General features: G+C 34.8%; 1 long non-coding RNA gene across 1 annotated transcript; it reads right to left on the reverse strand.

Annotated features, from left to right (window-relative positions):
• Nucleotides 1-6,496: 6,496 nt before the first annotated feature.
• Nucleotides 6,497-24,792, reverse strand: LOC145128422 (uncharacterized). Its single transcript, XR_013716891.1, has 2 exons — nt 24,568-24,792; nt 6,497-6,690 (listed from the first exon to the last, which is right to left on the reverse strand). It is a non-coding gene; the product is annotated as an uncharacterized LOC145128422 (long non-coding RNA).
• Between the last annotated feature and the right edge of the window lie 1,523 nt (nt 24,793-26,315).

Genomic DNA, 26,315 nt, shown 5'->3' on the forward strand with positions numbered 1-26,315 from the left:
TTATTTGGGAAGCATAATATGTATTCTGCATTACAAGTGCTTGACATAGCCATGATCATCCCATATTTAATACTTTGCTCTTCTTGCACCTTTATTACCTGCAGACTTACATTCATTAGATCAAGATTTAACATTTTTTAAAAACAAATATAGACAAGAAACTTCTAAACTGAATGGATACGCTAAAAGAGACATGAGACTTGCCTTTTGTGAGATCAATAATACCAAATTGGACTACTTTCTACAAAATAATTTAAGAACCGAAGAAAAACTGATTGCCAAAATATCTAATATCATTATTTAAGTCATAACCTGTTATATGCCGAAAAATTGAAAATTTCAACCAAAACTCTGTTACATGCCATCAAAGTTGAAAAAAGATCATTTATAGTTAGATGGTGGTATTAATTTAAAAAAAACCGTCTTTCACTTTTTGTTGGATGTATTTTTTGATGACAGAAACAATTATCAGACCAAACATAATCCGTAAAAACCATCCTAGCCAAATCATAAATCGTTTAATCAACAAAATAGAATACCACAGCCGTAGATGGTAATACAGTTAAAATATTTTTTTCTAAAAGATCAAGAAATTGACAATTTATTAGAATCTTATGACGTTGATAAAAGTCATAACAAAGTGCAATAGATTGAATCGATAGTTTACAATAAATATAAAAAATGAAGCCCTATCAGAGATAGAAAAACTTGAGGACAAGACAAAAAAAAACATGTAACACTACAAAGTTGCAAACAAAAAAAACACATGATGCTAAAAATCTAGAAAAAAACCAAAATTTATACCAGGTTGTGAGGTGAGTGTAGAGAACTTGTGTCAGATTCTTTGAGACATTTCGTCAAACACCTAAGGTGCCTGTTCTAATAACCCATCTTTTGAATGTAACATGACAAAAAAAAAAAATCCAATCTTACAGGAAAATGTTGGAAATGAACTAAATTAATATGTATTTAGATTATGTAAATTATTTTAACAATGTTCCTTCAAAAATATACTTATTATTGTTTCATACCTACATACAAAGTGTAATAAATAAATGTTAATTGTAATTATACAATTTGATTCTACCATATAAATACGACCACATAGAAAATTTAAGAATCAAATAAAAAATTTGTCTATAATACCGTAAATCTGATATTTAAGTTAATAAGATCATTCTTAATTTAGATTCTAACTTTTTAGCCTACTTTTGATATAGTTCATGTATTAATATTTAGAGAAACTGGTAGGCAATGATGTTGATATTAAGTGGTGTATATTGTTGTTACTGGTAAAAAAACTAAGTTTTATTTTAAACTTAAAAGTTTTTTTTCATGGTAAGTATATATGTTGCTATAATTTGTAAAAAAACACATATTTATTGCAGTTTGTAGAGATTGTTGAGTATCGAATCCAAGTTAATAGGTTACGCATTTAATATGAAAAGTTATACATTGTTGTTTTGTCTGACGTAATCTAGACTGAATGATGTAATATGTTAAGCCAAAAAAACCTTATGTAATGTTTTATGAGATTTCAAAAATAGAAACATAATTTTGTTAGTCATAGAAAGCATTCTTTGAATGGTTGTATTTACTGTACAAAAATATATACAAATTAGAATAATTATAGTTTAACCCTTTCAAGATTAAATTTTTTATAAAATCCATCCCATTAATAGCGAATAAAGGATAAATTAAAAGAGACATTTAAAACATGAAAAAATCACAAAAGGTTATTGTTAAAAATGGTATAACAATGTACTTTAAATATACATTCCTAAAAATGGTATAATATAAAGTTATTATATTCGACAATAAGGTCAGGAATAGTAACCAAGTTGAGATAATCAAATAAATAGAAATAGTAGCAACAACCGATTTGATCCATTTTCAAATTAAATTACCGATTTACCCTTCTGATGAACATTGTCCATACTAAATTAATGATTTAGCCTTCGGATAAAAAATGGAAGTATCATGCAAAAAGAATCATTTTAGTACACGCGTCATCTTAATATCTATTGTTGAATTGCTTTTCCAGCCCAATGCTTTTCTAGTTTCGTAAGTCAAATTACCCTTTTGCCCTTATATTTCCTTACTTAAAGGTTTCCTGCATTTAATTTGAAATTAAATTAAAATAAATCACATATATTTAGGAGTTTATTGATACCTTCAAAAGGTAAATTCGAATCTTTCTTCTTTATTCTATCCCAAATAAAATTACCTTTCTGCCCCTAAACCTTAAAATCATACTTAGCATTTAAAAAAAATTCATCCAACAATATCAATAACCTTTAGTTATGATTTCAATTTAAAGTTAGAAATGTTGTAATTCAACCATCATATTAGGATATTAATTTACATTCAAACACTAAAAACATATCTCTTTATTCCTATTATACCCTTATCCTCCATTTTCCATTCGGTATTACCATATATTTATCTTAACAAATTATTTGAATTCTATATCAAGATTGAAATCCCTGTAACTCAGCCACCAATTTAAGATATTATAGACAATCAAAATCAGTAACCAGGTTGAGGTAATCAAACAAACAGAAATAGCAGCAGCTCATGATTTGATCAATGTTTAAATTAAATTACTGATTTACGATTCTGATGAACATTGTACATACTAAATTAATGATTTACCCTTTGGATAAAAAATGGAAGTATCATGCTAAACGAATACACAAAAAAATTGATTACAATGAACAGGAAAACGGGTGGGGGTGCATTTGTCATTCCATCAAAGTACTTTGCTATATTGTGTTTTAACTGGTTTACATCAAAGTACATTATTATTTTTTTCTGGATTAAAGGTATGTAATATATTTTCCTATTTATTTGAAAAGTTTCAGAAAAGTAGTTAACCGATATCATGTAATTTGTGACAAAGAAAATCGAAATATATAAATACATATATTTGATACAGGAACAAAAAAATAATCGAAAAAAATATAAAAAAGCGAAAGAAGGTACTGACCTTCTAGTGCACAACAACGAAGGTTTGAAACAGAGAATGATGATGAAAGTTATAAGCAATAAGAATGATGTTGTAGGAGAAAGTTTGAAGAAAATCAACAATTGAAAATAAGTGTGAGCCGCGGATTCAGAGATGAATCATATATGTATGTGATAATTTGAATCTGATTTTTTGGTATTAATGGTTTCCTAATAAAAATAGATTTTATATTAATGGTTTACTAATATAAACAGATTTATATTAATGGTTGTTATTTAATGTCTTAATTGAAATGATTTTTAGTAATATGTTTTTAAAGTTAAAACCTTGATAACCGAAAATTCAAGATTTAAAATTTGGGAGTATTTTATTAGAATTAAATACAATCCATTTCAACGGATTTAAGTTAATTTTGTGAAAAACTCTTATTGGAATTAAATACATTCCATTTTGGGAGGATGATGTCAACAATCTAAGGGTGGAAAACATAAGATTAAAATACAATCAAGGGCCCAAATTGTTTAAGATGATGTCATAAGATTTTTATTTTAATATATACTAAAGATAACATAATTATTAGTATGCTTATTTAATGGCTTTTTAAGAAAGAAAAAACTAAATGGGTTTGAATTTTTGAAGCGAAAAACTATAAATAAGGGAGTTAAATTATGGAAAATATTAATTAGGGTTAATGATGACAAAGATTGTCAAAAGATGTCTTAAAGGAAATGTATGCTTCAGTTTGTAGAGATTTGTGTGAAGCCAAAATAGAGGTGTGATAATTAAAGATGCAAAGAAGAGGCAATACACAAATTCTAAGAATACATGAGCAAAAAGGAACCACCTTATGGTGCTACATTCTGTTATGAACACACAAAACATCAATTGAAGCACAACCATTGACATGAGGACGAAGGGTATTAGAGAATTATGGTTTAAGAGAGAAAAATAGAGGAGAAAGATGGGGCGGTTGTTCATGTTTTTTGGCCAGATTTATAGAGAAACTGATATCTTATATATAAATAGAATGATATGCTTTAAACGACAACATAATTATTGATTTTAAAGATTCTATAATTAAATGTAATTGTGCTCGAATTGTGAAATATATTTTAGAAAGTATAGATAGATTCTATAATTAAAGATTTTATAATTAAATGTAATGATATTTGAAATGTAATTGCTAAATTTAAAGATTTTATAATTAAATGCTTGGATTATATTTAGGGAATATGATGTCAGCAATTTGATCTAAGGGTGGAAATTACATGATTGAAATACAATCAATGACCCTGATTGCTTCATTGATGAATTAGTGGTTCTCTTTTAATAATATTTAGAGATACGTAAATTATTAATTATAAAACAATTTAAAACAAAGGCGTATTTATGAAAGAAACAAATAAAAATATAAATTTATTCATGGACACTGCTTGATACGTGAAAAAAGATTGCGTGTAATTTGAGATGGAGACTTTGAATAAAAAGTCAACACCCTTGAAAAGTTGACAGTCGGCAAGAAACCGTGTGGAAGTCGTACTTCATAGATCATAGTACAGTTAAGAATTTGAAGATATTTGTGTAATTATTTAAACTAGGGTTTTAAATAACGTTTTGACTGATTTGACGGTAATATCAAATCTCAAGTTTTTTCGATCCGTGATGAGTCTCGTTGTTTGTAAGGCGTGATTTAAGGCGGCAATTTTGTATATAATTAACAATTTTATATATTTTCTACTATTATTTATTTTTATACATATATATTACTTAAGGCGACATTTTGTTAAAGCTTTGCAGTAAGTACAAGTTTTGGAGCTATAACGAGTTTTTTACAACCTTGATTTTAAGTACTAATGATTAGTAGTTAGCAATGACGAGTCTATAACGTAAAACCACATGATTCACTATTTAAATGAACCGATAAAAGAAGAAAAATATTAAAAAAAAATATTATTGTGGGTTCGGATAGGATCGAGTCGTAAAAGCAAAAAAAAAAAAAAAAAAAAAATCTTACAATTGTACTCGACGAGGTCTTATAGCTTGATAATTTATGAAACAAACAACAATTCACAAACAACAATCAAAATTTCAAACAACTGAACAACAATCCAATAATCAAACAACAATCCAATAATCAATTCACATTGAAAATTAGAAACAATAAAAAAAGCCTATTTAGAAATTAAAGTCTTGGAATAAAGCAATCAAAAATAACAATAAAAAAAACACAGTAAGTTCGATATTATTAAGTTGTAATTAACAATCCTAGAAGTGGAACAATTAATGAATTGTGATTTATGAAGAATTGTCATTTGAGAATTTTGAATCACCGATTAACCATTATAGCATTGTGGCACTAAGAATTCCAAAACTAACAAAATTAATATAGAGAATAACCATATATTTTACTTATTGTTCACAATTCACAAAATGACAAAATTAATAAAATTGACTAAGGGGGTGTTTGGCTTAGCTTTTCATAGCCAAAAGTTCTTTTTGGAAAAGAAAAAAAAGCAAAAGATGTTTGGCAAAACTAGTTTTAAAAGCTACTTTTGGAGTTTTGATACACGAAAAATGAACTTTTTGGAAAAGTCAGGAAAACCTGACTTTTTGTAACTTTTCTAAAAAGGACTTTTGGGCTGTGAAAAGCTAAGCCAAACACCCTTTAATTGAGTAAAATAACTGTGGTGGGCAAATATGAATATATGATCACCGATTTGAATGAAATAGAAGCCTTCATGTGTCGTTGTGAAAACTGTGCGTGAGGCACATTAACCTTTTTTTTTTTTTTTAATTTAATTTGCATTGAGCTATGCATATTGGATTCTACCCTAAAAACATTGGGCTATTAAAACATAGAACAAGGGCTCTAAATATCTGATTTATTATTATATACATTTTTGTCAAAAATATTAAGATGGTTCAATCATATTTTTTAAGGTAGGTCACACTAATTTATATATAACTTGTAATAAAAAAAAAGTGGGTCAAGTGACCCAACAAATATGTATATAAACTCGCCACTGGTAGTTAGTATCAAATCTCAATTCCGCTTCGATACTATACTGGAACTGGTACTGAATCGTACCGAATTTAAACATATGTGATAGTACTTGGTGCTTTAAAATCATAAAATTTGGGATTCGGTACCGTTGGTACCGGTACCGGTAATGTTAATTCGGTTCAGTATTTGGGTTTGAATTTCGATCAATTTTGGTTTTCGGGAAATCGGGAACGGTTCCGATCGGTACCGGTTCCGTCCCACGCTCATCCCTAACTTAAACACTCCTAGCAACCCGATGAAGACATTGATGATTTACAAGTTAACTCTTTTAAGTGGTTAAAACATATTGTATTTCTTTAAACTGAATTAAGTGGTGTTATGCCTTTAATTTTAATTTTTATATTTTGTATTGTTCTAACTTCTTGCTAGTACTGTTTAAATTTTAACTCTTATAATAATGATCATTTGAAATTATAGTTATTCTATTTTTTAAAGTAGCTAAAAGGTTTGTAACGTCCCAAAAATTAAGACAAAAATTTCGATTTTTATATTAATAAAACTATTATCCAAAACAATATCATAAAACCATAGTGATATCAGAGTATGTCAATAAACATCCAAATACATCCGAGTTATATAAAATGCGGAAGAATGTGGTGTGTGCAATGCAATCATCCCGAGTTCTTCCCCTTCAAACCACAAGTACCTGAAACATAAACTGAAAACCATAGGCACAAAGCTTAGTGAGTTTCCCAAAATACCACATAACATACATAGCAAACACATAATGGGCCCCGCCAGGCATCGAGCCCCGCTCGGAACAGATCGGTCAGTAAATAATAGGCCTCACCCATCATCTGGCCCGCCCAGCATACATACAAACGCATAAACACATGCAAGAATCACAAAGATAAGCAGCATACAAGATAGTCATCAGGCCCCGCCTGGCATCGGACCCCGCGCGGTATACATAACAGATATCATACATGCAGTGTCACGCAAACAACTAGCATCCTAATCATAATAAACCATGGGTCGGCATTGGTGCCTTCGACCCGCCGAACACAGTGAGAAAACTTACCTCAAGCTACTGAATTTCTCAAATAAAATCTCGGACTGCTAATCCGGAAAAATCCTCACGCTAACACCATCAAATAATATCCAATTAATAATTGGTTCATAATCCAAAACTGGAATCCTAGTCTGAAGTCCAACCCTCAGGGTAAAAGTCCATTTTACCCTTTCCTCACTTGGCCCAAAATCCGAAGCCCAATCCAATAGTATCAAAAGCCCAATATGTCCCAACTTCCTAATTGGGGCCAAAACCCATCATGGGCCTAATTCCAAGAAGGTCCAAAGCCTTATAATGCCCCAATATCAAAATACTAATGGCCTAACCAAGCCCAAACCCTAAAAGTCCAAAATATAGCCCAATACATGAAAGTCAACAAAAGTCAAACTGTTGAGTACGCTTGGCGTACTCAGACTTACACTCAGCATACTCCTTCCGGGGCTAGTACGAGCTGGGTACGCCCCGCGTACTCCACAGAGGACCAAGCCAACCCATTAAGCACTTAATCAGTTAAGCCATAAAGCCAAGCTCTCAATTCTGATCCTAAATGGTGACTTAACACGTAAAGTTGGCAACTTTACTCCCATGCATGACTTAATAAGACCCAAAACTCAAAGAGAACCATAACAATAATCCTAACACATGCATGGACCAAAATAACTCATAAAGATTGCATTTTTATGGACAAGGGACCTCAAAGGTGCTAAGATCTAACATCCATGGCTTCTGGAGTAGACCATAATCTCAAATATGGCTTAAAGGACCCAAAAATGCACAAACAACACCCTAAGTTGGATATAGCATAAGGAACCATCAAGAAGAGAACTTTATACCTCAAATAGCTTGCAAAGATGGAGATGATTCTAGATCTACAAGCTCAATCCACCTGCCACTCCTAAGCAATCTTCAAGTGTTCTTCTTCATTCACTTCACCAAAAACACCACCAAAACTCACTTCCAAGATCAAATCTCACAAATGGAAATTAGGGTTCCGATCTTAGGGTATAGAGAGATGAAGGTTGTTCATAAGGAGGTCCAAGGGTGTCATAAGTTGTTTAAATATGCCACAACCCTAAAAATTAGGGTTTGCCCCTGCATTGCGTACGCCATGCGTACTCTCACGTACGCCCAACGTATGTGGGTACATCCGCGATCCAACCAACGAGCCAATACGCTCAACGTACTCATAGAGTACGCCCCGCGTACTGAGCTAGGGACTAAAATGAGAGAAATTTTACATTAAGGTTAATAAGAAACATACCACCATACTCGAATGTTGCAAGGTTAGATTTTTGTTAAATGATTTAATTAATAGTTGATAAAATAAAAATGATTATTAAAAAATTAATAAAATATATAATATTGTAATAAATATAAAATAACATAAAAAAATTTAGATGTATAATTAAAACTAGACAAAATTGCAAAAAGGGTCCCTGTGGTATCATTTTTTTGGGGTTTTAGTCCAAACCACGACTTTTTTGGATTGGTGGTCATTTTGAGGTAGTTTGCTTGTGATTTTGGTCCTTTGGTAAATTGAAAAGACTAAATTGCCCTTATTATATTTATTTTCCATTTTTTTTCCTATAAGTATATATATATATATATATATATATATATATATATATATATATATATATATATAATAAAAATAGGGCTCTCTCTCTCTCACACTCTCTCTCTCTTTCTTTCTCTCTCTCTCGCTCTCTCTCTCTCTCTCTCTCTCTCTCTCTCTCTCTCTCTCTCTCTCTCAATTTCAGCATCAAAGGAATGCAAAACTTCCTCTCAAATCATTCTTTTCTTCCCCTTCACATGCAATGGTTGAGCTTTCCAAATTTCTTCCCTTCACCAGTGTCCTTCCACTGCCACCAGAGAAGACAACTTACCACCACAAGAGAAGACAACTTACTGTCTAACAATAAATCGCCGAAAACCCTAGCAATCACGGTTCAGATTCAACACCGAATGATGAACAATCACACATATGCACATACACGTGCAAATCGACTTCATTATCAAAAGAAAGAAATCGAATTCTAGACCTAACAAAATCCTGTACAAATCGATTTGTCAGCCCTAACAAAACCCTATAGAAATCGAGTTTTCTGCCCAACAAAACCTTGTAGAACAGATCGTATTTTTACTGTGTGCGTGATATGGGGGAGATGATGAATGGCGGCTTGTTATCAACATCTGAAATTGGACTTCTTGGTGTAGAAAAAAGAAAACGCGAAGCTCCAACAACTACGCACAGTCTTCTTCCTCAAAATCGCACATGAAAACCTTGAAATCAAACATTGAAAACCCATGAAACCTTTGAATCGGACCTTGAAAACAACCCGTATCTGCCACCAGCACCACCGTCAGTAGTGGCGGCGATGGTGTGAAATCTTTCTATGGTGGCCGACATAGTCGTGGGAGGTGATAATGGTTGCACGGAAAGAAGAAAAGGTTCTGATGACTCTTGTGTGGAAAAAAATACGACGGTGGTAATGGCTATGTGGAAGGAGGAGGGAGTCGCCAGTGGCTGTGTCTCCGACTGCAATGGTGTCGACTTCCTCTTAACTGTGAAGGAAAACCATAGATGGTATTTGTAGTTAAGGGATGTAAACGAGAGAGAGAGAGAGAGAGAGAGAGAGAGAGAGAGTAAGAGAGAGAATGGGGTGTGGGCCCCATTTTATTATTAATAAAGCATTAAATTAAATAAAAAAACATAAAAAAATATATATCAAGAGGGCAATTTGGTCATTTCAATTTTCGGAGGGACCATTTTCACATATAAACTAGCCCAAAAGGACCACGAAGCCAAAAAAATCATGGTTTGAACTAAAACCCCAAAAAATGCATACCACATGGACCATTTTTGTTGTTTCGTTACGCGAGTTATGTTGCATGGTATATTATTAAAATAACTTGCAAATTTAATCATATTTAATTAATTATTAGCATAGAGTTTTCTATTTATTTTTAGGTTTAAAACACATTTGTTGCAATCCATATCATATTTTCATTATTATTAGGAATTTCTCTCATCTTATATCTTATGGTTCAACTCTAAAGTACTAACATGAATAGATCTTGATATCTTTCAAATTCTTCATGGGAATATATCAATAGTTTTGCTCAACGGTTTTGAAAATCATATATATGTTAGGTGCATGAAATTTACTTATTGATATTAGGGCTTGAATGGTATTTCTTTGTACATTCAATCAAGTTACAGAGATGACTATATATAGGTAGAATACATATTGACCTGGAGGAATTCTAGGATGTAAAGTAGCGTGTACAATTGCTGATCTAATTACAAGGAGTTAACTTATCTGATCGTTGTCTTTTGTAATAATAATCAGTTGTGCAATTGCATTTAGTCGTAATATGTAACATACACGTTCAGTTATAGTGTTTTGTTAATTTTAAAATGAATATTATTAAGTAATATATATGATTATGTGCGTTGAGTTCTAACAGATAGTTTTTACTAGAATTGAAGTAAAACTATGTTTAGAATCGTTCAGAAAGTGATGGGAAGTCTTATGAGATTCCGATCAAAAGTTAACTATTGAAATTAACAAAAATATAAAGTTGAAAATAAGTAAAATTGTATTATTGAAAGTTGTAAAGAATCTCGTTAGAAACATTTAGGCGAAAACCTCATCGAAATTCGAGTTATAACGATGAAGTTATGACTTCTTAAAGTTTCGCGACAGAACCGGCACGACGCCATAAGACGTAAAAAGTGAGTTTTTGATAAACTACTTGTTAGCCTTAGTGATCTAAATTAAAGTCATAGTATTCGTTAAACCGAGAATTTTCATAAAAAGAATGTCCAAATCTGACTTCGTAAGAGGAAGTTATGATTTTTCTAAGATTCGGCATAGCAATACACAACCCGAAACTCGAAATAAAGATAGAGTGAGTTTTAGCCGACACAACCTAAACGAGAATCGAAGGTCTCGTCAATAGTAGTACAACGGTAAAAAGACAGATGAAAACGGACGTCGGATGAAGAAGTTATGAATTTTTAACGGACTTTTCCTGTCCCGGCCTGTTAAAAATATAACTTTAAAAATTAAATCAAAATTAGCCGACGAAGTCTAAACGAAAGTTGTAGAGCATAATTTCACCTACGCGTGGATATAAATAACGTAAAAAACGGAGTTCGTATGCAAAATATACGAATTTTTGAAGTTTATGGCACGAATTACGAGACTGGACCGGGGAGGTACGCCCAACGTACTCGTGTACACGGTCGTAGATCGGCCACGTCGCCCCTCTCTTTGCTCAGATGCCACGTATCGTAGATAAATGACACGTCCGAAGCTCGGAAGTTAAACAAAGGACACGCATCACGGTACGCGCCGCGTACTCGGTGTACGCCCAACGTACTGAGCCGCAACGCGTACACCCAGCATACGAGGATTACGCCCTGCGTAATGCGAGGTTTCAGCCCACTATAAATAGAAACCGAAGGATGTCGTATTTTGTTTACAAATTCTACTTCCTTTAACTCTCTACTTCTTCTTTAGCCTACTTTTAACCCCCCGAAGTCCCGGTATCATTCCCGACACCTGAAGCAAGTCCCGACGCCCCGAAGACCCGATAAAATAATATTTTCAAGTTGAAACTCTGCCCGCGCAATGTTCGGTTTTCAACAAAAATCCCCGGTTTCGTCAAAGAAAGTCATATTTAGAGGCGAAGTGTTGCCCAAATTATCATTTTATCAATCAATTATTTCATGGTGAGTTCAATATATAGGAACAATTGTATGTTATGTGTTATATGTTCAATGTGCTTTCCTGTGTTATTCTGGTTTTATACCTTTGGCTATGTAAATCATGACTTGTATACTAACGGAGCTATACCTTTGACTTGAAGTGTATGACATAAGCATCACTTTGGTACTGGTATGTAGCCTTTGACTATGAAGTGAATGATTAAGCATTCCTTTGGCATTGGCAGAAGGTTAGATAGGGCTGAAAGCCTGAAATCTACCAAAATGTTTATTCAAAAATTGGTTATTTTTCCATGCCATATGGGAAAAAGTCTTATTGATGTATATCAAGTATTGAAATTGTTATGTCTCATTGATTGTAAATCTTTGAATCAGATTATTCGTTGATATGGAAAGCATGTCATATGATACTCATCTGCCTTTGTTGTTCTTTGTACCTCTTTGCTTCTGTCATATTGATATGTATATGACATAACGTTATATTGTATCTATTATTGAACTCACTAAGCTTCACCGCTTACCCCTCTCAGTGTTTAACAATTGCAGGTAATAAGCATCTAGTTTAGTCATATACTGTTGGAAGATTTAGAATAGTTTATACTATTACTTTTGTACTTGGGTTACGTTTGTATAAAAATTATAATATCCTGGGTAGTTATGTAATATACTAAAACTTAGTCGGTTTGTATCCAGTCTTTTGTAATCAAATTATCAATGTAAAATACTATTTTTGAATATGCATGTAGCATGTTTTGGAGTAACTTGGAGTAACAATGTCTTTAGTATGAAAGTTTAGGGTCTTTCAATCATGGTATCAGAGCACTAGTTTAAGCGAACTAAATATCACGGATTGGCATTTAGACTTAAACTGTCTAACGTTCAATATATGAATGGAGTCATTTGTAAGTATATGGATACAAACCATAGGAAAGATTTAAGTGGGGTATTGAGTAGTGATAAACCCTAGTATTCTAAAATATTAAGTTACTTCAAAATTTTTAGAGAATTAGTTAAGTGAATTAAGAATTTTGAGAATTTCTAGACTTAAACATGGATTGCTAAGGGATGATGATACGATGTGTATCTAGTATACTTTAGGTTGAATACCTAAATGGACACAAGCACTAGAATATTAGAGGAGATATGCCTTATATTCTAATATGTGCTAAATGATAAATGAATATAACATGCCTTAGGTTGCTTACTTATATTGCTATTACTTGAGAAAGTTTAAGGTCTGTTGCCGACCTTTGTCTGGAAGAGGAAATTTTATGTATTCCAGATTCTAAAATTTCTGTATTAGAACTGATATGAAACCTTTCGAAGTGATAAAAAGACTTATGATAGTCGACATCGATAATTTATTAGATAAACAATCGAGGGATATCGTAAAATAACATTTATCAAGTGATATCGTAAATAGTGTATTAATACCTATAGAGTGGCGTTGTACATTCGGACTATGTTTAATGAAATAATAACACCGTTGGAAGAATCTTGTGTATCCGAAGTACATTCGGACGAGATGAATGTTTTGGCATAATCGATGAAGTTGTTCCTCCGCTGTCCAGATTGAAGCAATGATTGCTTATAGAGTCGGAAAAACCGAAGATGGTGATAAATACTTCGACAGTATCGAAATTGATGTTGTGTAAGATTTAGAAGAATTAAAAGAAGAAGATATACACCCATAGTATTGCATGAGAAGAGATGTTGTTGTTAGAAATGACAGAGAACCGAGTCGAAGCTAGTAGAACATGCTAAGATGCAGCTATAATGCGGACTTCTTAGGATAGACTCCTATGAAGTAGACTGAAAAGATACAACCATGAGAAGAAAACTTACTCATATACAGGAATGGCGATGTCATGAAAGGATAATGAAACGAACAAATGTGCATGATGGTTTGCATGAGTTAGAAGATGATGCAAGTAGTTGGAGACCGTTTGTCTCCATGCTGCTAGAGTAAATTCTGGTATAGTGTGTCTTGTAGAGTAGACACTACTCGAGAAAGAATTTATATGAAGAATTGAAAGTAAAATTTCTATCGACCTATGAAAAAGTATTAGACTATGCTAGATCGAGCATATGCATGAGAAGAAACCTAGAAGACGAGTATAGGAAATCCAAGATATGTTTGATAGAAACGCGAAATCCTTAATTGAGTCTAGAAGAAATTATTGTATGAATTTGTTTGAACACATTCATGTGTGATAAGTTCATTTGTAAAATTCTTGATATGGTGACTTGGGGACTGCGAGACAATTCTTGGAACGAGTATGAGTATGTGTGAATGGTAGTAGAGGCCTATACTACCGGAAGCACAGGACTCACGCTTGAATTAGGAAAAGTCACAAGGTTACTAAGGTACTCGTAGTTGATATTGTTTTGTTTGTTTCCGTCATTACCTTCGTTTCGGTGATGACCAAGAAGATGATATTCGTTCAGACTTTAGTGGTCATAAAGAATCAACTCCGTTTAAAATAAATCTGGGAAGTGAATTGATTGGTTCAAAGAACCATGTCTCGTGTAGTGACGAAATTTCAATCAGAGAATTGAAGAAGGAGATGGTCAAGGTATTCGATAGAAATATAACGATCTTCATTAAAGGATTGAGCAACCATTAGCCAGAGATGCTACCTGTTATGAAGACGATGAAAATTTAGTTATTCATGGAAGGATTACCGTATAAAATCCGTGAATTCGTAATTAATCGAAATATTATATCATTCGACAAAGTTGTTGAGTATGCACGAAAGCGTGATCATGACTTAGAAATACGTGGTGCCACTCTTCCTGTTCCGAAGCATCCACGTGTTGATCAAACTGTCTCTGTTTTCTTTATTCCATCAGCTCGATCTGTTCGATCTGATTCTAATACAAGAGTATGGTTCGTTATGTGTCTTTTGCGTTATAAAATTAAAGGTCATTAGAATATGACCATTCGAGTTGTTGTTGTAGCAAAAGTTAAGACCTTATCTTGGGTTGAGTCTATAAACCAAGAAGGAGCAGAATTCTGCAATGAGAATTGAGTTTTTAACTCGGAGATTAGAACCGAAGTCCCAATAGAGAAATGAAGAGCAAGTGCAAGTTTGAGCACCGCTATTAATTAATAAGTTAGAAGAATTTGACAATCGTTTGGCAAACCAAAAGCTAAAAGTCGTACATTTTAGATTACCACAGAGGAGGTACGTTAGGACCCGAATGTTGTGACTGATACTTTTCTCGTCAAATTCTAGACCTGCTCACATCTTATTTGATTCCGATGCCTCAGATTCTTTTGTGTCTCGAGAATTCGCCTATTCTTTTCAAATTACTTGTTACACATTCGTCCAATCATCTCATGTAGATACCATAGGAAGTATATCATTACTTGCCAATGAAGTCTAAAGAAATTGTGTCATAGGAATTAAAGATTATAATTTTCTTGCTAACCTGATTCCTATCTCTTTTCCCAACTTAGATATTATTCTCGGCATGGATTGGTTGTCAAAGAACCACGCAGAACTCTTGTGCTACAAAAAGATGGTATGCATCCCTATCGAAGGGGAGGATTCTATTTATGTCTACGGTGAAAATAATAATTTCTTTCTTAAAAACTCGTAAATTTATATCGAAGGGATATTCTACTTATCCGGCTTATACAATTGATATCTCAAAAGAGGGGAAGGAAACTGTAAATGATGTTCCCGTTAATAATGAAAATCCTGATATTTTTCCCCGACGATTTGCATAAACTACCTCCGGATAGGCAAGTAGAATTCTGAACTGATCTTATGTCTGATGATGTTCCAATTGCCAAAGACTGCTATACAGAATGATAGCATTTGGGTAGTTATCGACCGACTAACTAAGAGTACACATTTTCTTGCCATGCGTGAAGCAGCTCCAATGAAGACGACCCATAGAATTCCAGTTGAGATTTCGTAATGATGAAGGTATCCCCATAAAAATGCATTATGCGATTTTGGGAAGAAAGGAAAAAAAATTGAGTCCTAGATTTGTTGGACCTTTCAAAATCATCCAGAAAATTGATAAGCAAGCATACCGCTTGGAATTGCCGGAAGATTTGGCAGGTATTCATGATGTGTTTCATGTAACTTATCTGTGTAAATGTTTAAGCATATATGATGAAATAGTCCCGTTATCCGAGGTGAAATTGGATAATAAAGTAAGATATGTAGAAGAGGCACAAGTTATACTTGGGAAAGTAAGAATGAGATAAGAACGAAATATCCCCGGTTATATAAATTGATGTGATTTCGGGGACGAAATCCTCAAAAGGAGGAGGTATTTGTAACATACACGTTCAGTTATCATGTTTTGTTAATTTTAAAATGAATATTATTAAGTAATATATATGATTATGAGCGTTGAGTTCTAACAGATAGTTTTTACTAGAATTGAAGTAAAACTATGTTTAGAATCGTTCAGAAAGTGATGGGAAGTCGTATGAGATTCCGATCAAAAGTTAACTATTGAAATTAACAAAAATATAAAGTTGAAAATAAGTAAAATTATATTATTGAAAGTTGTAAAGAATCTCGTTAGAAACATTTAGGCGAAAACCTCATCAAAATCCGAGTTATAATGAAGAAGTTATGACTTCTTAAAGTTTCACGACAGAACCGGCACGACGCCATAAGACGTAAAAAGTGAGTTTTTGATAAACTACTTTTTAGCCTTAGTGATCTAAATTAAAATCATAGTATTCGTTAAACCGAGAATTTTCATAAAACGAATGTCCAAATCTGACTTCGTAAGAGGAAGTTATGATTTTTCTAAGATTCGGCATAGCAATACACAACCCGAAACTCGAAATAAAGATCGAGTGAGTTTTAGCCGACACAACCTAAACGAGAATCAAAGGTCTCGTCAATAGTAGTACAACAGTAAAAAGACAGATGAAAACGGACGTCGGATGAAGAAGTTATGAATTTTTAACGGACTTTTCCTGTCCCGGCCTGTTAAAAATATAACTTTAAAAATTAAATCAAAATTAGCCGACGTAGTCTAAACGAAAGTTGTAGAGCATAATTTCACCTACGCGTGGATATAAATAAAGTCAAAAACGGAGTTCGTATGCAAAAGATACGAATTTTTGAAGTTTATGGCACAAATTACGAGACTGGACCGGGGGGTACGCCCAGCGTAATCGTGTATACGGTCATAGATCGGCCACGTCGCCCCTCTCTTTGCTCAGATGCCACGTATCATAGATAAATGACACGTCCAAAGCTCGAAAGTCGAACAAAGGACACGCATCACGCTACGCGCCGCATACTCGGTGTACGCCCAGCGTATTGAGCCGTAACGCGTACGCCCAACGTGCGAGGATTACGCCTTGCGTAATGCGAGGTTTCAGCCCACTATAAATAGAAACCGAAGGATGCCGTATTTTGTTTACAAATTCTACTTCCTCTCTCACTCTCTATTTCTTCTTTAGCCTAATTTTAACCCCCCGAAGTCCCGGTATCATTCCCGACACCTGAAGCAAGTCCTGATGTAACGTCCGTGTTTCTAGGCTAGGCATTAATGATGATGAAATAGTCTAGGTCAACCTTTGTAACCCATTTTGAGGAAATAAAGAGGAATTATGTGATTATTATGTGAATTATGTGTTTTATGCTTAATTATTTGGATTTAATTAATTAAGAATAAAAATGAGCGTCGAAAATAAATATTAGATAAAGCCGATATCTATTAAGAAAGTTGTAGTGGTCCTGACAAGGATTCCGGATATATAAAGAATACCGAAATCCGAGTTATAACGAAGAAGTTATGACCTGTCGAAGTTCCGCGACAAAACTGACACGGTGCCGAATGACGTAAAAAGCGAATTTTTGATAAACTACTTTTTAGCCTTGGTGATCTAAATGAAAGTCGTAGTGTTCGTTAAACCGAGAGTATGCATAAAAAGAACGCCTAAATCTGACTTCGTATGAAGAAGTTATGATTTTTCTAAGTTTCAGCTTAACAGTAGACAGCTAAAAATTCGAATTTTAGATCGAGTGATTTTTAGCCGACACAACCTAAACGAGAATCGAAGGTCTCGTCAATAGTAGTACAACGGTAAAAAGAAAGACGAAAACGGACGTCGGATGAAGAAGTTATGAATTTTTAACGAATTTTCCTGTCCCAGTCTGTTAAAAATAATAATATAAAAATTAAATTCAAAATTAGCCAACGAAGTCTAAACGAAAGTTGTAGAACATAATTTTACCTACGCGTGCATATAAAGAACGTCAAAAACGGAGCCCGTATGCGAAAGTTATGGATTTTAGAAGTTTTGGCTCAAAAATCGAGAAAAACACGAAATCCGATAAATTTCTCATGGTTCGGAATAGGCCATGTCACCCTCGCTCGGAACCCGCCCCGTGTCCGATCTCGGTGAGTCAGCAGACGCGTGTCCGAAGCAGTTTAGCCGTCTGAAGCGCGGTCCAATAGGCGTCCGATGCATGCCCTCCCTGCGTGTTAGAGCCTCGCATGCGCGCCACCTTCCCCCCCTCGCACGCTAGACCTCGGTCCAATCGGAAGCCGCCACCTGGAGCCTCGCATGCGAGCCGCGTGTTCACTTATCCTCCCCCTCGGTCCGAAGCCTCCCCCTATAAATAGAAGGGTGCGAGACCTCCCGGGGATAATTTGGAAAATTGCCATTTTACACCCCTAAACCCATATTTCTTCCATTCCAACTTCCCCCAAAGCCCCGGTATTATACCAAATACCCAAAATACATTCCGAATTGCCCGAAGACCCGGAAAAATTTATCTTTTCGGTTTTGAAGCCCAACCCTCGCAGAGCCTGATTTCTCAATAAAACTCCCGGTTTTATTAGAAACGATTGTTTTAGGAAACGAAGTGCTGCCCGATTATCATTAAATCAGGTGAGCGTGTAGTCACTTTCACCTTACACATAGATATGAAGTATTTTCTATAAAATACGTGCTATGTGTAATTATATTAATTGTTTATTTGAGGTGACTGTTGAATGGATGTTTTATACTAGTTTTAAACTGTATATGTATTTTATCTACAAATATGTTGGGTAAAACATGGGTAGACGAAATAGTCGATGTGTGTTAAAATGATGAGAGGCCTCGATGTTGTTGTTGTTGTTGTTGTTGTTGTTGTTGTTGTTGTTGTAGTCGTCTAGCGGAGTATAGATGACGACCACAGACCTTTCTAGACAGTCCAGTGGAACGCTAGCAGGTTTGCATCCTGTAGGTGTTGGTGAACTATATGTTCATTGGTGTACTCCATCCCCCTCATGGTTGCCTTAAGGACTGTAACGCCCGTAGATCCGGGCTAGTCAATTTAGAGATAATAGGGGTCGAAAACGACTTTTCGACAAAAGATTATTTAGAATAAATAATCTTAACCAAACTGTAGAATATGTCTCAAGGGTTCCGTACATATAAAGAACGCCGAAATCCGAGTTATAACGAAGAAGTTATGGTCCGTCGAAGTTTTACGGCAAAACCGGCACGACACCGGGAGACGTAAATAGTGAATTTTTGATAAAGGACTTTTTAGCCTTAGTGATCTAAACAAAATTTGTAGTATACGTTAAACCGAGAACATACAAAAAAAAGAACGCCCAAATCTGACTTCGTATGAGGAAGTTATGAATTTTCTAAGATTTGGCATAGCAGTGCACGGCCCGAAACTCGAATTTTAGTTCGAGCGGTTTTTGTCCTACGCAACCTAAATGAGAGTTAAATATCTCATTAATAGGAACTCAACGATAAAAAGACAGACGAAAACGGAGTCTGTATGAAGGAATTACGAATTCTTCGCGGTCATTTAACAATATAATCTTCTCCTACTGCTAAATTTAAGATTAGTCGAGAATTAGCCGATAGAGTCTAAATGAAAGTTGTAGATCTTGTTTTTACCTACGCGTGGATATAAAGAACGTCGAAAACGGAGCTCGTATGCGAAAGTTGCGGGGTTTAGAATTCGGCAGGGTGCTACTGCAAAAGGGGTGACGTGACACAATATAGGCCACCCACGTTTTGCCACCAGAATGGTGACACCTAGCATGGACTCGACGAGTTGGGGGCCAACTCGACGAGTAGAGCAGGATTCCAGCCTATAAATAGAGGTGACGGGTTCCCTCATTCTTCACACCTTCCCAACTTCACTTTCTCTCTCTACTTTCTCTCTCTAAGCCCCCAAACCCCCCGCCCCCTAAGCCTAGGTAAACCCGCTAGCACCAGAAGGAAGCCCCGAGAAAAGAGCCTTTCGGCTCGGGAACGCTGCTCCGGCGAAGCCCGATTTTCAAGAAAACTCGTTGTAAGTGAGTTACGCCTAACCTATCTTTAGTATAGTTTATGTTTCAATATAGTAATGTTATTAGGAACTTATAATGAGTATTTGGGCTATTATTATGAGTTATATAAGTGTCGTTATAATATCTTTTTAACCACTCGCGGTACGGGGAATCTGGTTTGGAGGGTCGTTTGGGTTGCTGGATTCAGAAGTGCTATATGCCAAAATGATCCTGCCCTCCGGTGTTTCATGTCTGGCCCCTGTCTGTACATAGTGGGTGAAGAGTATTGTTTAACGCTTATATAATAGTAATAATAGCAAGACTATTAATTAGTCTCGTCAAACATTAGACTAAACTCTAGTGGTAATTATTTGAAATGGGAAGATCTAGGATAGGCGGCCAACCTCCTAGAGAGAGCGATGTGCATGGACCAGGTGAGTAGGGATGCAGCTCCGTGGACCGCTATGATACTAGGTTTTGTCCGAGGGAAATTGTTTTAAGATTAACGAAGCGTTGTCCGAGTACCGAGTCACCACCTTTTCAAGTGAGTGCATAGTCCCTTTCATCTTACACATAGATATGAAGTATTTTATATAAAATATGTGCTATGTGTGCATATTATTTGTATACATGCTATCTATGCTGGATGAACGATTTTATACAAGTTTTATATGATTTAAACTGTATATGTATTTATATCTACATAATATGTTGGGTAAAACATGGGTAGATGAAATATGAGTTGGACGATAAGTTGAGAGGTAATATAGACCATGAGGTAAGGGTGAGAGGTGGACGATGTGAGAAGCCTTTTTCCAAATGCTGGCCCCGTCATCTAGCAGAGTATGGATGACAATCACAGACTATTCTAGACAGTCCAGTGGAACACTAGCAGGCTCGCAACCTGTAGGTGTTGTGAACGATGTGTTCACCGGTGTACTCTAAAAACCCATTGACCTGTATCGCGAGTGGATTCTCGAAAACGATATTGTCAATAAAACCATGGCAGATGCGCCTAAAGGACTCTACCGACAGAAGCGCCTAATAGAGAACCTCATAACCCCGACAGATGCGCCTAAAGGACTATACCAGCAGATGCGCCCCATAAAGAATGTCACAATTTTGGCAGCTGCGCCTAAGTGATAATATTAGCAGCTGTGCTTGACAGATGTGTCATTAGAAACGATGGATTTCGTGCCTATTCCTTAGGATAATCCTTAGGAATGAATGAACGAGGAATAGCTGATTCTTAGGGTGGATCCTTAAGAGTAAATAAGATAATGGGGATGGGTAATTGGGTTGATTGATTGTTTGATGATTAAACATAATGATTATATTATTGTGGGTTGAAAACCCTATGTACTCACCAAGTTTCCCAACCTGACCCACTCAAGCTTATTTATATCACAGGTGCCGATACGAAACTACTTTACACTGAGAGATTTAAAAGAGATGTAGATCACTAGTGTAAATAAATGTAAGTTCTGTTTATGCTTATGTTTCTGTATTGACGATGACATCCCAAGGTTTTGAAAATGAATAAAAATACATTTCTTCGGAAATGCTTTGATAACGTATTTATCATGTTTTTCTGGGAACAAATTCCGCAACACTTTTATTAAAAGAGATACTCTTATTTTTTATAAAGCATAAACATAATAGGTCTTTTCTGGCCGTGAAAATGGGGATGTCACAAGGACATGTACGGCTGAGGAGTCCCCTTAGCAGTAGTGTCCATCCCGATGATAATCCTTAGGCTAGGTCCCTTGTGATAGGTGTTTAGGGACGTAAAGTGAGGATAACGGGAATGGGTAATCAGGGTTATTATTGATTGATGAATTTAATAAATTTATTATTATTGTGGGTTGAAAACCCTATATGCTCACCAGGCTCCCAAGCCTGACCCACTCAGCTTTTTATATTACAGGTAGTGGACCCCGAGCATAGTTGGATGATGATTAGAGATTTTTGGATTATAGGCCAGTAGTTGTAAATAACTGTTGTAATGCTTATAATGTCTTGTTTATGCTTTTGATCTGTATCGGAACATGACATCCCGAGGTTTTGATATAAAATGAAAATATATATTTCTTAAAGAAAGGTTTTGATAAATTTTTATCATGTTTTGTTTTGGGAACAAATTCCGCAACATCTTTTAAAAGGATTACTCTGATTTTATTTTAAAATCATAAATTAAATCGGTCTTTTCTGGCCGAGAAATTAGGGGATGTCACACCTGACGCCCCGAAGACCCGAGAAAATAATATTTTCAAGTAGAAACTCTGCCCGCGCAAGGTCCGGTTTTCAACAAAAATCCCCGGTTTCGTCAAAGAAAGTCATATTTAGAGGCGAAGTGCTGCCCAAATTATCATTTTATCAATCAATTATTTCACGGTGAGTTCAATATATAGGAACAATTGTATGTTATGTGTTATATGTTCAATGTGCTTTCCTGTGTTATTCTGGTTTTATACCTTTAGCTATGTAAAGCATGACTTGTATACTAACGGAGCTATACCTTTGACTTGAAGTGTATGACATAAGCATCACTTGGGTAGTGGTATGTAGCCTTTGACCATGAAGTGAATGATTAAGCATTCCTTTGGCATTGGCAGAAGGTTAGATAGGGATGAAAGCTTGAAATCTACCAAAATGTTTATTCAGAAATTGGTTATTTTTCCATGCCATATGGGCAAAAGTCTTATCGATGTATATCAAGTATTGAAATTGTTATGTCTCATTGATTGTAAATCTTTGAATCAGATTATTCGTTGATATGGAAAGCATGTCATATGATACTCATCTGCCTTTGTTGTTCTTTGTACCTCTTTGCTTCTGTCATATTGATATGTATATGACATAACGTTATATTGTATCTATTATTGAACTCACTAAGCGTCACCGCTTACCCCTCTCAGTGTTTAACAATTGCAGGTAATAAGCATCCAGTTTAGTCATATACTTTTGGAAGATTTAGAATAATTTATACCAGTGTTGTAAAAATCTCGATTAGGTCCTGATTAATCTCCGATTAATCCCTAGACGCTACCCAACCGATTGGAGGGCGCGTAACGATTAATCCATGCCTAGAAAATTACCGAATCAGTAGAAAAAGATGAAATTTTAACATTTGAAGAAGTTCTATCTCAATAGAAACTATTTGAGGAATGATTAGTGTTATATTAATCATATTAACCGATTTTATTATGATATTAGTGGTAATTACAAACTTTGTTATGGTATTAGTTATATTTAATTTTTTAAAATTCAACGAATTAGCAATTAATGATCTCCGATAAATCCCCCGATTAATCCCCGCCTAACCGATTAATCATTTAACCCCAGTCCACTGACTAGCAAACGCCTAACGTTTTTTACAACCTTGGTTTATACTATTACTTTTGTACTTGGGTTTACGTTTGTATAAAAATTATAATATCCTGGGTAGTTATGTAATATACTAAAACTTAGTCGGTTTGTATCCAGTCTTTTGTAATCAAATTATCAATGTAAAGTATTATTTTTGAATATGCATGTAGCATGTTTTGGAGTAACTTGGAGTAACAATGTCTTTAGTATGAAAGTTTAGGGTCTTTCATAATACGTCCCCGCAAGATGGAGGATCCATCGGATACGCCAATCTTGGAACGTAGTTTTATGAAAGTTGGCCATTTTGGAGGTTTTTTCAGGGCATCATCCAGTGGATCATGTGAGTTTATGTGAAGGATTTAAGTGAGCCATCAACAACTTTTTCCCGGATAAAGTGGTAGGCTAGATGTTTCATATGAGAGTGATAACTTGGGTTAGCATATGGATATGTTGCACCAATATTGTCACAAAACAATGTGAGGGGAGATGTTGTAGGGACACTAAGGTCTTTTAGCCTTTTAGGAGGTTCTAAACCCATGAGACTTTTGCGGTTGTATTTGCCAAAGCCTTATATTCGACTTCGGTGGACGACCTCGAGATAGATTTCTGCTTAGCCGATTTCCATGAGACAACGTTGCAGCCTAGATAGATGATATAAGTTGTAGTGGACCGACCCCCATTTAGCCCCCCCCCCCCCCCCCCCCCCCCCCCCAATGGGAGTCCAAAAATGCATCGAGAGTAAGAGAGAAGTCCGTTTGAGAAATAAACCATGATAGATTGTACCATTTAGACAACGTAGAACTCGTTTAAGTGTTTACCGACGAATTTGAGAGGGAGCATGCATAAATTGGGCAAGCCTATTGATTGCAAATGATACATATGGGAGTGTAAATGCCAAGTATTGTAGTGAGCCCACCAATTTCAGATAGGGTGTAGGATCAACACTTGGTAGAAGATGGCTGCCGACTATGAAAGCTAGTGGACGTCGACCCCTCAAACAACCAAGCACAAAGATCTAGGTAAAGGAGGTATGTATATCTCAATTTTTGTACATGCTTGTTCGACCGTTTAAAAAATATAAATAACATTATCAAACTAGTTAAGAAAAATAATCAATTTTATATTTTTATTATTAAAAATATTAGTACCTTCATCTCCGCTTGTCATTCTTCTTGAGTCATATTAGAAACGAATAGCATATGTTGTCCGTTTGCATCCAATTTCAGTAGAAAAAAAAAACCTTACTGTCTTCTGATGCAGAGGGTGGAGGCCGAGTGGTGGTGATGGTCGACTGGCAGAGGGTAGAGACGAGTCACAAGTGTGTTGTGTTGAGCAGATCAGCTTGTGTGCTTCTCTTTTGAGCGCCAAATGAAAAAAACGAGAACAATGTGCGTAGGTTAGAAACGAGAATAACAATTAAATCATTCGGTGATGTTTACTTTTAGATGGTTTGGTAAGATGTATAATACACAGTAACAAGTAAATCAAACAATGCCTTAAGCAATGCAACTTCTAGAAGGTAATAATTTGTGTTTCTATATTCATAAATAGAAATTTTATTTTTTGGTATATTTAATATTGTTTATAAATGAAAATGATATAAACATTAACATAATCAATGACGGTCACGTGTTTTATCTTGATATATTTTATAACTTATGATTTGCTGTTTTAGTTTATTAGCTTTTAAATTGTTACCTATTATGGTTTCCTTTTAAATATAAACATTTGACAGAAATTATTTGAGTTCGAAGATGATAATGCATTTCTTTATACCAAAAACTTTATACATCAGTATTAGGAGTTGACGGAAAAATGTTTTCAGCAAAAATAATAAATGTTCAAGTCTGGCAAGATCTAGATTTAGAAGTAAAGTAACGAGCGCCCTTACGTTAACTGTTCTAAAATAAAGATACAATGCATGATGATGCATGGTCAAATTGGGAAAATGATGCAAATTCATTTCCGAACAAAAAGAGCTTGTTCGGACAAAAATACAATTCTAAACGTTTTTTTACTGAAAGTTTTTTTTTTTAACAAAGTAAATCAGATAAAATATTGTATTTCATATAAAATAATAAACATCCCATTAGTATGGTGAACTAATATGAATTGCTATGATATCTAAATCAAACGAATCGGCGATAATATTGAAAAATATATATCAATTCGTCGTAAATAATAAATCCAGTTATTATGCTGATGTGTTTACCAAGTTTTGTCTATAAATCAGTTTAATCATTCACGATCAGATCTTATTATAAAAAAATAATGAAAGAAGATTGTCCACTTGTCGAGCGGATTAATATGCGAGATAGAAAATCAATATCATCAAATGTTTGTTGGTCTTTGATTGTTGAAACTGCACGAAATAACTCATATCCTTATATATCTTTATGTCACTCTAGGGTTGTAAGCTTCAAAATAAAACCTCACGATTTAATGTAAATTATCTTTTTTTTCCAACAGAAAAATAAATATTCGGAAACCCGGAAGAATTGAAAATTTTCATTAAGGAAGAGATTAGAGAACACATAGAGATCGAATGATTTGGGGTGTGGAATATGGCTCCAGGAAAGTCGTATTTGTAGTTGCAGAAACCACATAAGGCTGCCAAAATACGGGGACCGGTGGTGACTATCACGGTATTCCGCGTGTCAAATATCTATCCAGGTTATAAAAAAACCCCTAGATGCGGCGCCTCGCTCTCTACGCGAGGGATTTTATGAATGCCTCTAGAACCTTCCACGCGTATATTCAAAAAGTCAACTTTGACCGGGTCGGTCAAACTCGATCTAACCTAAACACTATCAAAAATAAAATCTCGTCATTGACGTGCAAAATGTGCTTAAATCGTTCCATTTTGCAAACCTCACGTCTCGCGTCCACATACCGG

Source organism: Lactuca virosa, chromosome 8 (assembly GCF_052849685.1).
Source record: "Lactuca virosa cultivar CGN04683 chromosome 8, Lactuca_virosa_CGN04683_v6, whole genome shotgun sequence".
Taxonomy (NCBI): domain Eukaryota; kingdom Viridiplantae; phylum Streptophyta; class Magnoliopsida; order Asterales; family Asteraceae; genus Lactuca; species Lactuca virosa.